We start from the raw sequence: 17,500 nt of genomic DNA on the forward strand, positions 1-17,500 counted from the left end.
TACTAAATCTACGGTGCTATCCGGCCCGATTTCACATAAGATTTCATCCGAGCCTTAAAAGCAAGTGTTAGTTGGCCTTCGAAGGCGCAGATAGTAAAAGGCTGGTTACTTTGTTAAGCAGTGTACTTTAGGTCCCTTTGTAGGTCAATAATCAATAATGTCCTAATTCCAATCTTTCTATTGTTTCAATATCCCTAGGAGCGAATTATTGGCAAATTCTTTGCGGAGTTCTTTCTACTGCTTTCATACTTGAGCAGCAGAGTGACCAATATTGGGGAAGTATAAATCAAGAAAATCATGCAGGTGCATATAGCGCCCTCTGTGCACAAAGCAAAAATCTTTTAAAATGATTGCTCTTCGAGATCTCCAGAACCATTCCATCAATTGCTTTAAATTTTTTGCTGAAGATACCTTGGGTCATGGCCTAGTGTAGGTGGAGGTCTGAACTTAATTTGTTATGTAGTTTTTGAGAAATCATGAAATGAAATGGCTGCCATATGTTCGAAAATGCTAAATCCGAAAACTACTTGGCCAACTTGAATCAAATTTGGTGGAAATATAAATTGTAATGAGACATCATAAACTGTGCAATATGAAAGACTTTGACCTTGACCTTAAAGTCACACGACGATTCTTTTGAAAATATCGATTTAAAAAAAAAAAAAATATTCACAGTGATATCCAGCCCAGTTTCACAGAAGATTTTATTTGTGCCTTAAAAGTAGGGGTTAGGTGACCTTCGAAGACAATCTAGACAGCTAAAGGCTAGTTACTTTGTTAAGGATTGTAGTTTAGATCTGTTTGTAGGCCTATAATCAATAATATACTATTTCTAATCTTTCTATTGTTTCAATATCCCTAAGAGCAAAATATTGGCAAATTCTGTGTGGATTTTTTTCTAAGAATTGCTTCAGCAATACTACTGTTCTCTAGTTAGAACTCCACACAAGTGGAATATAATTTTTATTACTATTATTCTTCTTATTCTTCTCCGGTCGCTAATAATTCAGAAAATTTCAAAGAGTTTGTTTTCAAACATGAGCATCTGTATGACCCATATAGGGGAATATAAATCAAGAAAATCATCCAGGTGCATACAATGCCCTCTATGTACAAGGCAAAATTCATTTAAAATGATTGCTCTTCGAGACCCCAAGAACTACTCTATCAATTGCTTTAAAATTTTGTATGGATATACCTTGGGTCATGGTTTAGTTACGCTCAAGTTTGAGCTAATTCCGTTGAGTAGATTCTTAGATATTATTATTATTATTATTATTATTATTATTATTATTACTCAGTCCCAGTTAGCTAGGGAGGAAGAATGAGGATAGGAGAGGATCTCGGTTGAGAGAAAGAGGATACAAGATGAAGTTAACAGCAGCATTAAGGACAAGAGAAAGGAACCGGAAACACCTAATAGGGTGTTCAAGTCAGTTAGTAGGTGGGGGGGGGGGAGGACACGTGTGGTTAGTGGGAAGTTACTTGTCGGGATGGGATGAGAATCGCTATCACACAGCATGTAGAGTGTATTTGTGTAAGGACCCAATTACTGTGTAGTGTAGGTGGTTTGCAAAGTACAACCTGAAAATAGCCAAAGGTAAAGCAATGATCATAGTGGGGGATATGAGCACAGAAACCTGAAAATATGTTGATGTTTTCCAGAATATGCTTGGCAACTGAAAAGGGAGCATGCTGAGGGCTAGGGTCAAGGTTCCGTCAAATTCCGGGGCTGGCTATATTTATATAGGTCAGGGTGATTGTCAATTTAGACGCTGGCCGTTTGATCGGTCCCCTGAGCGGAGGCGGTACCAAGTCTAGAACAGAGCAGTTAAAACATCATTCACAAGTTGGTTTGTGTTCTTAGTTACAGCTAATATCTCTTTCATTATTTTCATTAATGGTTTTGGATAAGTTCATCAATCCAAACAATATCATTTTGAACTGATAACAGTCTCTTCACAGAGCAAATACAGTCTTCTCTTTTGTAGCTTCTTCTTTGAGCTTTTTCTAATACTCTATGCTAATGTTCACTTCGGAAAAAACACTTGACATTTCAAACTTTACCATCATATCTTGTGGGATCTCCCATAGTTCATTATAAAGGCTTAGTCCAGCATTTAGATTATGTTTATCGACACAGAAACTATTTGGCCCATGTTTTTTCTTCACCATGATCAGTTGTGAGTAGTATGCAGGCCTTTTTGGCATTCCCTCTTTCAACATCTCTTCAACTTCCTGAATCAAGTTTTTTAGTAACTTACAATAAAGGTTACCTTCTAGCTCTGACTAGCTGTTCCATAATCCACTCAATTTCATATTGCCCCAGTGAAGTCTTCCATGAATTACAAGTTGAAATGTCATTGTATTCTTCAAGTAATTTTAATACCGATCTCTCCTGCTGCTTTCTCGAGGCATTGCTGATATTGATTTCTTGGAAATTTTCTTCTTCCTTCTATGGTGAAAACTCTAACCATCTCTAATTAATATTCTGTTCCTTGTCTGCTTCCTCTTTAATGACTATTATGCTCAGAAATTCTGTTTGGAGTGAGCTTAGATCTATTGTCCAGTGTTCGGGAGGGGTAGTGTCCTTAGTCATTTTTGAAATATTCTTTTGATGCCATGGCTAGAAGTCATATTATGACCGAAGACCAACCACAGAAGATCCTTCTAACTACCATTATTCCTTTTTTCTTCTTGTAAAATATAGTAGCTGAAGGCTTTATTATTATTATTATTATTATTATTATTATTATTATTATTATTATTATTATTATTATAAAATTGCATTACACGTGAATTATGATGAATAGGTTAGTACCGTTAGAATGCATGGAGTGTTGGGTATGTAGCTCCAGGCAATACCGTACATGATAGACAGTACAATGAAGATTAGCAGGTTTTTATTGTTAAATGTTTTGATGCCTTATAAATTTTTTAAAAAATTTGGATAACACTTGTTTGACCAACGTTTTTATTTTTCTCATTATGTTCCCTGCGTGAATTTCTGCTTTATGAAATTCGTTTAACTCCCTGCCAATTTCACTTAAATATGAAATGAGGTTATGGTTTACTTCATAATATCTAATTCCTATATGGAGGTAACATGGTTATATGATTAGGAATGTTAATGTAAGCTGATAATAATGCAGCTTTAGAATATTTCTCATACATCTTGTCTTTCTTCTAGATAAATTTACTACCATGAATCATTAAAAATTTAGTAATACTTAATCGTTCGTTAAAGTTTTAATGAGGGAATAATATCTATCTTTGTATCTTGACAAAAAAGAAATTGACTTTACAAATTACTTAACGAAGGTTACGATCACTGATCAATTTATAACAGAATTACCTCATCAAACTTAGACAAGGAGAGCGTTTATTCGGGTTGCTTCTGGTCCTAATCGACTTCAGTAGGCTTTTGTACTTTGAATGTCGTAAGCCCAATTTGGATGCTCGGGTAGTTTATCACCTTCACCAGTATCCCTGACTTTGGTATGAACGAAATCATCTATTTTTCGAGTGAAAATCGTCGGACCATTTGCACGACAGAAACTTAATTTGCTCTCTCTCTCTCTCTCTCTCTCTCCTCTCTCTCTCTCTCTCTCTCTCTCTCTCTCTCTCTCTCTCTCTCTCTTTCTCTCTCTCTCTCTCTCTCTCTCTCTCTCTCTCTCTCTCTCTCTCTCTCTCTCTCTCTCTCTCTCTCTCTCTCTCTCTCTCTCAGTTTTGTATCTGTTTTGTATCTGTGTGCCAGTGAGTGATTACACTTTTGCGACCCTATAAATATCATGATTTAACGCGGATAACAAAAGGCTATCGAGTGCAATATAGCTACAAGTTTTCGTGAATAGTCAGTGATTAGTTTGAGGTCGGAGAAGTGGGATAAAACGTCGGCATAGAATAGTTATCTTGTGAATTACTAAAAATCTAATCAAGATGGCTATGTACAACACGGGCAAGGCTTGGAGAGACATCGCTGGACTCAGCAAAAATAAATTCCATGAGTTGGCGAAACAGGAGCTCGACCGTCTGATAACAGAGGTCACTAGTAACGTCAACCAATGTGACGGAAAAATATTCGCAGACATATTGAAACAATATGATCCAATAAACTGGAGCAAATCTGCGGAAAACATCAGCAAAATAATAGAAGAAATTCCAAAGAAAATCCAAGTGTTAAAGAGACTTATAAAGAAAGTCTACATCAATCAACACATTCCATCAAAGAACAATAACAAGTCCAATATGGTGAATATGCTGATTGATGCAATGGGAAAAAGAATGCCAAAATGGTGTAATACATGTAAGATATGGTATTCCATTAATAATCCTCAACAATTGATTAGAAAATGTGATGCCTGTCATGTCCCAACACATCCCACATGTGCTGAAATACAGCAAAAAATAAAAAATAAAGACACAAAGGTATTCTGCTCAACATGCTTAGTCTGGATAGAAAATATAATTAAGTCGAGACTAAATCTGCAAATAGTTGAAGATAAAGAAGAGGAAGAAGAAGAAATAGAAGAAGAAGAAGAAGAAAAAGAAGAAGAGAAAAATGAACAGGATATGTGTAAGGATGCAGAAGAAATCATTGATATAACTTATGATGCCATCCAACAACATACTTATGAAGAAATAAATTACCAGATGGAAACAAATAATAGACCCAAGAGACTCTACCCGGACCTACATAGTTTTAGGGAAGAGCAAGAACAAGAAAAAATAGAAAAGAAGGATATAGTCTGCAATATGCTGAAAAGAGGGAATTGCAGATTTGGCGAAAGATGCTACTACAAACATCCAAAGATATGCCATAATTATGAAATATATGGTAAATGTGCGTATTTAGACGGATATGGAGACGAATGCAGAGATCTCCATCCAAAAATATGCAAAAACCTATAAAAGGAAAAGGATGCATTTACAACAAAAAATGTCGATATATGCATCCTGCAACCATGAATGAAAGTAAGAAAACTCAGCAAACTGAAAAGAAAAATGAAAGCAAAAAAGAAACAAAAAGCAGGCCATGTATATACCGCGCTTTGAACCAAGAGCCCCAAGATATGAGGCCTTTCAACCCAAACCGGCACATTTAGAGCCCAACTACAAAGAATGCATCTATAATGCCAGGGGTTGGTGCAGATATGGGGACAGTTGCAGGTATACACACACAAATAAATATGAAGGCGAAAGAGCAAATATAATAGAAAAGTTGGATTTTTTAATGGCAGAATTCCGGGAAATGAAGAAAAGAACATCATATCAGAACAGGAAGGAAGCATGGGAGAATCCATATTATTACCAATATTAAATAATGGGGATGAAACACAAACCATAATAGTAATGAATGCACAGGGTTTAGTCACGAGTAACTCTAAAAGGAAAATAGAGTTCTTAGAAGAACTAACCCAAATTGAAAAAATAGATATATTAAATATAAGTGAAACATGGTATTCCCAAGAGACTGGCAGTGATGACCAGATAAAGGGTTTCCAAACTTATAGATCAGACAGAAAAAATAGGAATCAAGGGGGAACCGCAATATATGGAAGAGACATAAATCAAGGAAAAGTATGTGAAAAATACAGCAACACAGAATGTGAATTGATTGCGGTAGAATTTGAATTTGAAAAAACTAATGAATATTGTAGTTTACAGACCCCCAAACACTAAGGAGTTTGACATAATAATAGAAAAAATAGATGATATATGTAGAAACCATAAAGACTGGAATATACTCCTATCCGGAGATTTTAACTTTCCTTTCGTGATTGGAAAGAACGGATAGAAGAAAGTGGTTGTATGTATACATATAAAAAAGATAGTAATAGTAGCGCAGAAGATAAGAGGCAATTTGAAAAGCTTCAAGATATGCTATTAGAACATAATATGCAACAAATAAACCACATTCCAATAAGAAAGGAAAATGTCCTAGATCTAGTATTTGTGAATGAGGTGAATTATGTTAAAGAAATAATAGTGTATAACACGGGAATTTCAGACCACAATGTCATAGAATTGATAGTTCATTCCAAAGCAAGTGATCACAGAATTAATAAAAGCACAAAACTTTGGGAAGGATATGGAAAATATAACTTTTACAGTAAGAATATAAAATGGTCAGAAATAAATGAAGAACTGAATAAAGAATGGAAAAATGTATTTATAAGTGATAATATACAGGTAAATACGGATATACTGTACAAAATACTGGAGAAAATTGTTGAAAAATATGTACCGAAAAAAAACAATAAACAAAAGACGTGCATACCAAGAGACAGAAGGATCTTATTTCAGAAAATTAAAAAGTGGAAGAAAAATCTTGCAAAAGAAAAAAATGTGTGGAAAATGAGGGAAATAAAATGTAAGATAGAAAATGCAGAACAAAAGATTATACAGTCGAAAGAAAATGAAAAAAGGGAATTAGAAGAAAGGACACTTCAAAATATAAAAAGAAACCCCAAAGTACTTTACTCCTATGCAAAAAAGATGAATAAAAGGAGAATAGAAATAGGCCCTCTAAGAATTGAAGGACGGCTAACGAATGAAAAAAAGGAAATATGCAACATATTAGCAGAAAAATATAAGAGTGAGTTCACGCCAAGAATTGCGAATGAGAATAATGAAACAGAAATGAGAAAAGAAAATGTTGAATATCTAACGGATATAGATATTAATGAAGCAGATATTGTCACGGCTATAAACGAAATTAAAAATGGATTGGCAGCCGGACCAGATGGAGTTCCAGCGATTTTGTTAAAAAAAACGGCAAACACTATCGCGAAGCCACTTGCAATACTGCTAAGACAGAGTATAGATATGAGCGAGATATATGTTAAACATAAATTAGCTTATATAACCCCTATCTTCAAAAGTGGATCAAGACTAAAGGCAAGCAATTATAGACCTGTTAGTCTAACATCACATATTATGAAAGTGTATGAGAGGGTAATAAAAAAGAAAATAATGAACCATTTGGTCAAAAATAATTTGTTTAATATGGGTCAACACGGTTTCGTACCTGGAAAAAGTACACAGACCCAACTGATAGCTCACTATGAAAACATATACAATAATATGATAAATGAAAAAGACACAGATGTGATCTATCTAGATTTTGCAAAAGCCTTTGACAAGGTAGACCATAACATATTGGAGAAAAAAATGAGAAAGCATAATATTGTGGGAAAGATAGGAAAATGGGTAAAAGAATTCCTGCAAAACAGAAAACAGATAGTGGTTGCAAATGACGAGAAATCAGATGAAGCCCAGGTAATATCTGGTGTGCCCCAAGGTACGGTATTAGCTGCACTGCTATTTGTTATTATGATCTCAGACATAGACTGTGATGTTGAAAACTCCGTAGTGAGAAGTTTCGCCGATGACACAAGAATAAGTAGAGAAATTACTTGTGATGAAGATAGGAACTCACTACAAAGAGATCTAAACAAAATATATGAATGGGCGGAGATAAATAGGATGGTATTTAACTCCGATAAATTCGAATCAATAAATTATGGAAACAGAGAAGGAATGGTGTATGCATACAAGGGACCTAATAATGAGACAATCACAAACAAGGAAGCAATTAAAGACCTTGGTGTAATTTTAAATAGGAATATGTTATGCAACGACCAAATAGCAACACTGTTGGCTAAATGTAAAGCAAAAATGGGAATGTTATTCAGACACTTTAAAACAAGAAAAGCTGAACACATGATTATGCTTTACAAAACTTATGTGCGTAGTACACTCGAGTACTGCAATGTGATATGGTACCCACACTACCAAAAGGATATTGCGCAAATAGAGAGTGTACAAAGGTCCTATACTGCTAGAATAGAAGAAGTTAAGGACCTTGATTACTGGGAAAGACTGCAATTTTTAAAACTATACAGTCTAGAAAGGAGAAGAGAACGCTACATGATAATACAAGCATGGAAGCAAATAGAAGGAATTGCTGAAAACATCATGGAGCTTAAAGTATCAGAAAGAGCAAGCCGAGGTAGATTAATAGTACCAAAAAGCATTCCAGGTAAACTGAGAAAGGCGCACAGGACATTAATCCACTACGCACCAGCATCCATAATGCAGCGACTATTTAATGTGCTGCCAGCTCATCTAAGAAACATATCAGGAGTGAGCGTAGATGCGTTTAAAAATCAGCTCGATAAATACCTAAGATGCATCCCAGACCATCCAAGACTGGAAGATGCAAAATACACCGGAAGATGTATTAGCAACTCTCTGGTGGATATACGAGGTGCCTCACACTGAGGGACCTGGGGGAACCCAAACATAAAATAAGGCAATAAGGCATAAGGTAAGGCTCTCTCTCTCTCTCTGGATTTGGCAGAGAGAGAGAGAGCGAGAGAGAGAGAGAGAGAGAGAGAGAGAGAGAGAGAGAGTGTGTGTGAGTGTGTCAGAGAGCTAGAGTTAGTTAGTGTGTCGAGTGTTTGTTCTGAGGAAGACTGTTGGTATAACTGAGGTTGTTTGCTTATGTTTTTAGCTATGTTAGGACAGTGGTGAATGTCTTGGGCAAATGATTATTTTATTTGACTGCAGCTAGAAGCAGTTGTGTATGTGAATGCTGGACTACTATTATTATTATTGTTTTTTACCATCGTGGAAGTGTTTGTTTATTTCAAAAGTAAGTACAATTTTATTCATCTTTGCAAGAAGTGATTCTGATTAATAGACATTTTATTATTCATATTTGATTATAGTGCTATAGTTTACTTTGCTAGGAGTGTTCGTAAGTGTTTTTCTTTTTCATTTGCAGGGTGTAATTCCTCCTAGGAGGGATTTTAACTTATATGTGGAATTGATTGTTGATTACCTAGCTTATGATAAGGAACATGATATGACTCCTCAGAATTACATAATTGTTGATGTCCTGGACTGATTGACCTTTCGATTGCTGTTGATGATAATTATGATTATGATGATGACGATGATGATGTTAACCACGACCCCAATCAGGGAGGCAGTTGTGGCAAATTGCCATACAGTGAAGTGTGTTACCCACAGAGCTGTGGTAGTTTGCTGTAAAAGACGGTTCGGCTTTGTGTGGATGATAGTGTTGGTGTCCCATAATAGATATGAACACATATTTATTTTGGTGTTAGTGTGCGGTTAATTTTAAGTTTTGTCAGGGTTTTCTTTTGTGTCTTTTCGAATGTTGGTTATTATATATTTAGTGTTTATTTGAATGGTAATTAATGTATATCTAGTGTTAAGTTTTTTATAAGTTATAAGTGTGATTTTTTATTTTGATAGTGGTTGGTTTTGTATTAAGCTTTCTAGTTTTGAGGAATATAATATTAAGGCTATTGTTTTGTTTTTATGTCCTTTTTGTCTAAGAGTCCAGTCGATAACGTAAGGGGAAAGTTTGTGCTGAGGAGACATTTGTCATTTAGAGTGATTCAAGGGTGTAGGGGTTTTTCTTTCAACATCCCGCCACAACACCAACTTCACGGAAGTACCAGCAAAAGATCCTAATGGTATTAGAAGCCGTAGTATCGCCTTTGCAGGGGGCGACAACGGGCCATCCTGATAAGCGATCGACGGCAACTAGGAAAGACTTTCCTGCAACAACAACGAAGTCAGCTGAAACTGACTCAAAGGGTCTTGTTGGATTATTGTCATTCAGTAGAGGTGCCTGCTGCTGAGATGGCTGCAATATCTGACATGCCTCACAAGCTCTGACTGTATTGGCGATGTCAGAATCAATGCCGGGCCTGAAAACTAACTACCTTGCTCTGCGCTTGGTTTCTTTCACACCCCGTGTGGCTGTCATGCAAGTTGGACAAGGTGCGGTGACGAAGGGCGGCAGGAACAACATACAGGATGAGGTCACCATCAGTGTAGAGATCTGCACGCAGTTTCCAATATGGGAGTAAGGAATTGTGAAGGTCATATCTGTTGCGAGGGAATCCTGATGTGACACAATTGAGTAGACGTGTATACAAAGGATCTGCTCTTGCTGCGTTGTGAAGATCCTGAAGTACCCTGTCGGCATCATGAGCTGAAGACTCTTCTGAAAACGTTACGGTGTTTATGGCTATGACAGTCTGAAGATGAGCAGCAGAAGAAGCACCTGAGATTTCGTCCTCCTATGTGGAGCGGCTGACTGGGGCTCAAGACAATGCGTCTGGAACACAAAGCAACTTCCCAGGACACCACACAGTTGTAAATATGTAAGGCGAGATCTTCTCTTTGAGGCGCTGGAGGCGTGAGTTCTCGATGGCATCCAGTATATAACTGTTCAGAATAGGGATGAGGGGCAGGTGATCCGTAGGCCAGCTAGGTATAGCCTACACTTTGACATTGCCCAGACAACGGCTAGCATCTTGAGCTCAATGGTAGCGTAACGCTTCTCTTCAGTGGTGAGAAAACGAGAACCATACTTAACTAGATGCAGGTGTCTATTACCATGGTCCTGCAGGAGAGCATATCCAATGCCGTTGAGGCGTGAAGTGTTTGTCTGAAGAACGACGTGCAGGTCTGTGTCAAAGAGGGCAAGAACTGGTCGACTGGTGAGGGCTAACTTGACGCGGTGAAAGGCTTCATCATGGTCAAAAGTCCAGACAAATGTTCTCTTGGGACTCATCAGGGGGTGTAGAGGTTGGGCTGCAATGGAGATATCAGGCGTAAACTATACTAACTGGTTGACCAATCCCATAAACGATCTGAGGTCCGTCAGGCTAGCAGGGGTTGGAAAATCCTTGATCACACTGACGTTCTGGGGGTCAGCTGAGATGCAATCTCCTGAGAGTGTGTGTCTGCAGTTCACAGAGGGGGCAGCGACCACAAATTTGTCTTTGCTGAGTGTGATCCCGAACTTGCGGCACCTGGTGAGCACTTCATGGATTCAGTGAAGGTGGGTAACGTAGTCTTCGTCGTAGAGAAGAAGGTCGTCTATCACCTTGGCACAGTTTTGGACACCTTGAAGGGCCATATCACCTCGCAGGCAGAAGGCATCTCCAGTAACTGCGAAGCCCATCAGTCCTCTGCAATGTATGAACCGACCATATGGCGTAATAAAGGTGGTTGAATGACGATCTTCTTCAGCTAATTCCATCTGCCAGTACCCGTAAAGAGCATCAGCCGTGGTGAAGAAACGAGACTTCCGGTCCACACTACGAATAGCCGTGTAGGGTGTTGGTGAAGGGTGGGCTGGGCGAGAAACTTGGCTTTTCAGCTTGGTTAGATCGACGGTGATACGTACACCTGTTCCATTCTTGGCGACGACGACGAGACGGTGGCACCCAAACTGAAGGGTCATCACCAGTTGGTTTGATTATGGGTCATCACCAGCTGGTTTGATTATCCCTTGGCCACCATAGAATCAAGCTCTCCTTTGACTTGGTCCTTTAAAGCAAATGGAATCTGTCTTGGGGTTTGGATGGTGAAAGGCACTGCACCATCCTTTAGGTGCATTCTCATGGGACGACCAGCCATTGGCTTGAGAGGAGCTGTCTTTATATCATCTTTCGAGATCAACACATCTTTAAATTCCTTAAGGAAGTAATCCTGGGCTGCTGAAGGTGATGTAGTTGCTGAGATGGGCAGCTCCTCGCATCTATTGACATGTTTGACTTCTAAAATGGGTAAGGGAAAGTCTGGAGATATTATGGATAGTTCTTGGCAATGACCATAGGATAAAAGTGGAACTTCCACATTTTCATGAACCTGAATCCTGGCAAGACATGATCGCTTGCCTAAGGTAAGGGTAGCCTGTAACATATGCAGAACAGGTGACACCGGAGATCCATCTGCCGCGAACGTCACATTCGGCAGAGGTTGTTGCAAGCAGCTCCTGGAGATACGCATGGTGTCCAGGTGTTGCTGTCCGATAACGGTGACGTTGGCACCTGTGTCAGGTGACATCTTGATGCGAGGGTTAATATCGCCAAATGACAAGAGGACACAGATAGGTTTGGGCATCTTGGAGATGGTGGAAGGTGATCCTAAACGATGACAGCTGGTCCGTGAATCTTGTTGTTTGTTGTAGACTGAAGAGGCACCACTGTTGCTTGAAGTTCTGTCTCGATGACCATTTTTCTTATTGTCCTTGCAGCATTTATCAAAGTATTCAATATGGTGACAATGTCGGCACCGGACTTTGCTGGCAGGACACTTCAACGTCCTGGACCAATGGCCAACAGAGTCTCAGTTTTTGCAGGTACTGTTGGCAGCAGGGCATTTATCAGGTTCGTGCTGACAGGCCCAAAACTGGCATAAAACAGCTGGCTTAGAGGACTTCGGCAAAGGTGGAGGCTTCCTGCTTGATTTCTAGCTTCTCCTGTCGGCTGAAACTGCACACAACTGGCTAGGTGGGCCACGTATGGCAGAAGTTGTAGTTTTAGCTGCCTCATATGTTCAACAGGCTGTGACGAAATCTTGTAGAGGAGAGGTGGCGTCTAAGGCAATCAATTTCTGAACCAATTCTGCATCTCGAATACCCATCATGATAATAATTTTCATTTGGGTCTCTTCATATGCAGTGGCATTACCTGGGCACAAATCAACTTCTTCTGCAATGTGTCGAAGTCTCACATAGAAATCAGCAAAAGAATCTCCTTCCATTTGCTTACAGCTAAGCAACTCTCTTTGGCAAAGGACTTCATTCCTCAATTCCTTTATATGTAACTGTAGAGCATCCAGGACTTCATCTACAGACTTATCTTTAGAGGGAGAAATCTGCAGTGTGTATTCTAAAACATGTTGTGTTTCAAGGGTTAAACACATCCTCATCTTGATCATTTGTTTTTTCACGTGGAACCTTAGAAAGATCCACCATAACGGCATAGTCATCCCACCAGTGTCTCCATTCCCTGAACATTTCGAATGTTGCATCTGCTTTCAGTGGAGGTGGCGTTTGGGCTGTTGCCTTCTGTGGAGGTGGAAGAGTGGGTTAATTGGAGTTAGAATTCACCTCTGGGACAGTTGTATGGTTGCCTGGATGAGATCGGACGATCGGGGTAAGAGTTTGAATGAGAGCAGTAAACCTCACATTTTCTTCTTCTCTTCTAAGATCATCCTCTCTTAAGCGAATTGCTTCTTGTTCCCTTCTTCTTTCTTCTTCATGTTGTCTTTCTTGTCTTCTTTCTTTGTCTTCCCTTATTCTTCTTTCATCCTCATACAAGCAAGATTCCTCTAAAAAACAAATTAAAGTGAGGAAATCAGTCCCGGTAGTTTGAAAGGCGGATGGGGAATAGTAGTGGGGACTCAAGAGTTGGGGTGGGGGGAGAGGCAGCGCGCTCCAATTCTCCCCCAACACTGTGAGTGTGGGTAGCATCGACGCTGTGGGAACCCACATCACTGAATGGCTCCTGTTCTATGGGCTCTTCTAACTGTTCTGCAAGTATATCTCTTGAGGCCATTATTGAAAAGTTCAATGCAAAGCGAGTGTGTGCGCATGTGCATGAACACGTCTGCCAGCGACTCTGTGAGTGGAGGGGAGCAGCAACTCTGCCTCAGGCAGTTACCCCGTGATGATGAGTGAGACTGAATGTGGTCCCACATGGTCCGTCAGAGTCCCAACAAAATATTTGCATGCTTCTTGAAATAGCACAACAAATAAAACACTGGGACGTAAATAAAAAAAAAAAAAACATTAATAAAGCACAATGCACTGCACAACGCTTCACTGTTTACTTGCATCAGTACACTGCACATGAAATATGAATAAATCGAATTACAACGAATACACATCTGAACTAAGAATCCAGTGATGGCGTCAACTGGTTCCTTTTCTCCACGTCTCGAAAAAAGTTCTCATAATACGATACTGTAAGTTCACTGCGCCATGTACGTGTTGGTAACTTCACTGAACCTTAATTGGTGGGGTAAGGATACAACTTAAGAAGCAGGTTCTCAATGTCTATTAGAGTAAATACACAAGATACATAGGATACAAAAAAAAAAAGATAACTTTTCAGCTAAGGGGACGAAGGCAAACAGAAAGCATCATTGGAACACAACAAATAAGTATTCCCAATGCTAACTCAATGCCGCCCTATCATTTCAATAACATTACAGGAATTAATCTACTGATATGCAGCATCTGAAATAATGATTGAAAGTACATAATATTGTTGATAATATGTACAATAATAATAACCATGATGATACAGAAAATGGTACATACAATAATGATAATCATGATAATACTGGTACATGTGAAAAGTGTCTTTTCATGTACCTACAACTATTGTGACTGAGTTGGCCCATACAGATTACACCAACTTCTTTCATTAAGACCTAATCTGACACATTTGGAAAATACAGTTTAAGAAACTTTTTTTTTTTTTTTTTTTTTTTTTTCCCTTATGCCGACGCTTTGTTTCTTGTGTTTGTTCGTTTTAACCGTTCAATGGAGGGTGGAGAATTTTCTTATCTCTTCACTTCATTAAAACTTTTCGGATAGAGGAGTGCATCGCCAAAGTATTTTTCTTTGTGTAGTTACTCTTTGACATCGAATATTAAAGATCGAAAGTAACAAAGGTACAATTAAAAAGTAGTTTCATAACAAATAAAGACGAAAAGGATGGGGTATTAGCACCAAGCCTAAAGCTCTTTTTGTACATATATGATTCAGGAAGCCAAAGTCAAAAACACCCTGTTGATTGCATGTTAGAATAGTCCAAAAAGTCTAATTTAGATTGTTCAGATACAGATAAATATGAACCCACTTGTTGGACATTATAGATATAGATATTATGGCCACCATAACAGTTTTCAAAATGGCTGCCAATTTCTAAACTTTTTGTCATATTTCAGCTTCTAATTGCAATAAACTCACAATGTTAGAGTCAATTCCTATGTTTTTCATCGTGTATATGTGGATTCTGGCATTAAGATAAACCTTGGTGTATACATTCTCCAAAAAAAGTTATCCTTCAAAAATATTTAACAAAATTTGTTGGGGTTCCTAATTCACATTACTACGAATTAAAACCCTTAATATACAAAATGCAATGGATGGATTTTTAATCCTAGCTTATACATGTAGTGAGTTCGTATTGATTAAATGGCTTTAATTTTGTGTTTTATTTGATATTTTTAGTGTGTTGGTAACTTTATTATGTTTACTAATAATAGTAATCAGATTTAACTGTGTTTGAGCTGTTACAAACTTTGCGCATCGTCGTGTTTCGGTTGTGTTTGGTGATCGTTTGATGTAACGTATATCCTTGGAATTTGGGTGTAGTTTGATTGCATGTTTATATGTTTAGCTGTATGTTAGATTCTGTAATTTCTTATTTTGATATTATCTTATTTAAACGTTTTATTATTCATAAACTATTTCTTTTGAGTTGTGGGGTTTTATGTTATAGTTTTGTATTTTTTTTTTTATTTGTTATTTCTTTTTATATTCATTGGATGGTCACGTGACACGTGTACCTGATGACCGCTTTTGAAACGAGAATATACGAAGTCTGATTTGTGAAGTCATAGTATCAATTTGTATATGTGGAATTGGTGAGCGTAAGATACAGGATGGCCATCTGAGCCTAGTAAAACCCTACATACTCTTTTACTATTCACTGTTTTAAATAGTTCTAAATATATACTAACTATGTATTTAGTTTTTGTTCTAGGAATAAAACACGAAGGCTGCTAGTAGAATTCTCACAGAAGGCTCAAGGAGTCGAGAAGAAGACAGTGTAGACTGGGATAAATGCCTCATTTGCCAGGACAACTCATAAACAAGCAAATCAGAATCTCTATGGAAAACTACAATTGTTGGATTGACAACTGTAGCTGAATGTTATAAACAAAGAGAGAAATATAAGGACTCTAAATATGTGAATGCACTTTCAAGAATTCGGAAATATTCTATATCTGAATTTGTTCACCATATTCAATGGCACAGGCAATGTTACAGTGATTTTACTCAACAAAAGGCATTTGACAAACTTAAGTCACGTGTTCAACCAAAATCTGTCGCTGATAAAGAACAAACTCCAAGCACCTCAACATTCTCAGAAACCCTACATGAGCAAAAGTCCCTCAGATCTGCTCACAGTGCAATGGATTGGTCAAAAGGTGCTTTCTGTCAAACTGATATTGTTGGAAAAGCAGGTATCCTTACAAATGTGGAATTTGAACACACATCTTCTAAGATGCTTAGTTTGGCACAATTTGATCCTATCATGCGCCGCAGGTTTGCAGGTGTTTCAGACTTAATGGCTGCTGAAGGAAAATATCACCTACAGTGTTATGTCTCTTTCTGCAGAAAGTATGATAAGCAATATGGAGAGAAAAGCCCGTCTCCAGAAAGTATCTGCTTCAGAAATGTAATGACTGAACTGGAGAAGGAGATGGAGAAAGGACACATATTCTCATTAAAGACTGTCTGGGAACATTACAGTAAAATTCTGTCTAAAGATTTTGAAATAGAGGCTGGAGCGTACAAAGGCTGCAATTTCAAGCAGAGGGTAGAACTCTATTTTGGCAGTGATAAGGTTACATTTGTTCAGCCGTTAGATGTAACGAAGCCCTTTATGATTTTGCCTTCCGGTTTCACTGATGTTGCCATGAAAAAGGTTTTGGATGACTTGTCTGAACAAGGAACCAGTTCTGAAGAAGATGACATCAGACAGCACAGTCTGTGTCATCATGAGGATCAGATTCTCAGTTGGATATGTAGAGTAGCTGTGAAGATTCTTAGTGATGTTCAGCACACTCCAGGGCATGACATAATAGGTGGACTTACGACAGACAATGCAGAGAAAATTGTTCCTGAGAGTTTATACATGCTCATAAAGCTCGTCTGTGGCGGTGACAACACTGAAAAGATGGATGGTGATGACAAATACGAGGTAGAGATGAAAAAAAAAGTTCTCAGTATCTGCCAGGACAATATTTTTGTGGCATCAAGAGGCAAAAAAAAATTACTCCCAAGCAACTTGGCCTTGGTCTTGATGTACACCAGGTTACACGTTCAAAGGACCTGGTCAGTCTCTTCGATGCAGCTGCTCACACAGCAGGGTATGATACAATCCTCCGAATTGACATGGCTATCGGAAATTATGTCATTCAACGTTTCCAAGAGAATGGAAATATCATGATCCCGAGAGATTTCCTCAATGTCCTGCCTACTACTGGCTATTTGAAATACTCTAATGACAATATTGGCATTATCTAGGAGACATTGACTGGGCCTGGCACCTCTCAAGCCAGTCAGTACTTGGCCATCAGACGTAAAGGACAACACGAGACAGCAATAGATATTCAGATAAAGACTGGTCAGTCAAAGGCTCTTCTTGCTCCACCTGAGATTACGGGTGTCCAAGAGGCCAACATTTCCCCCTCAAAACCAGAGCCTGTATTTTCAGAATCAGTGAAGAAAACTTGATACTCCCCTGATGACCACAAAATAAAGCAGACTGAAACAAAAGATCTTGCATAAACAAAATGACCAGGTTGTTCCAGGCTGGAGTGGTTTCAACCAGAAAGTATCCACAGCTAATCCACCAAT

This window comes from Palaemon carinicauda, chromosome 9 (assembly GCF_036898095.1).
Source record: "Palaemon carinicauda isolate YSFRI2023 chromosome 9, ASM3689809v2, whole genome shotgun sequence".
NCBI classification, from domain to species: domain Eukaryota; kingdom Metazoa; phylum Arthropoda; class Malacostraca; order Decapoda; family Palaemonidae; genus Palaemon; species Palaemon carinicauda.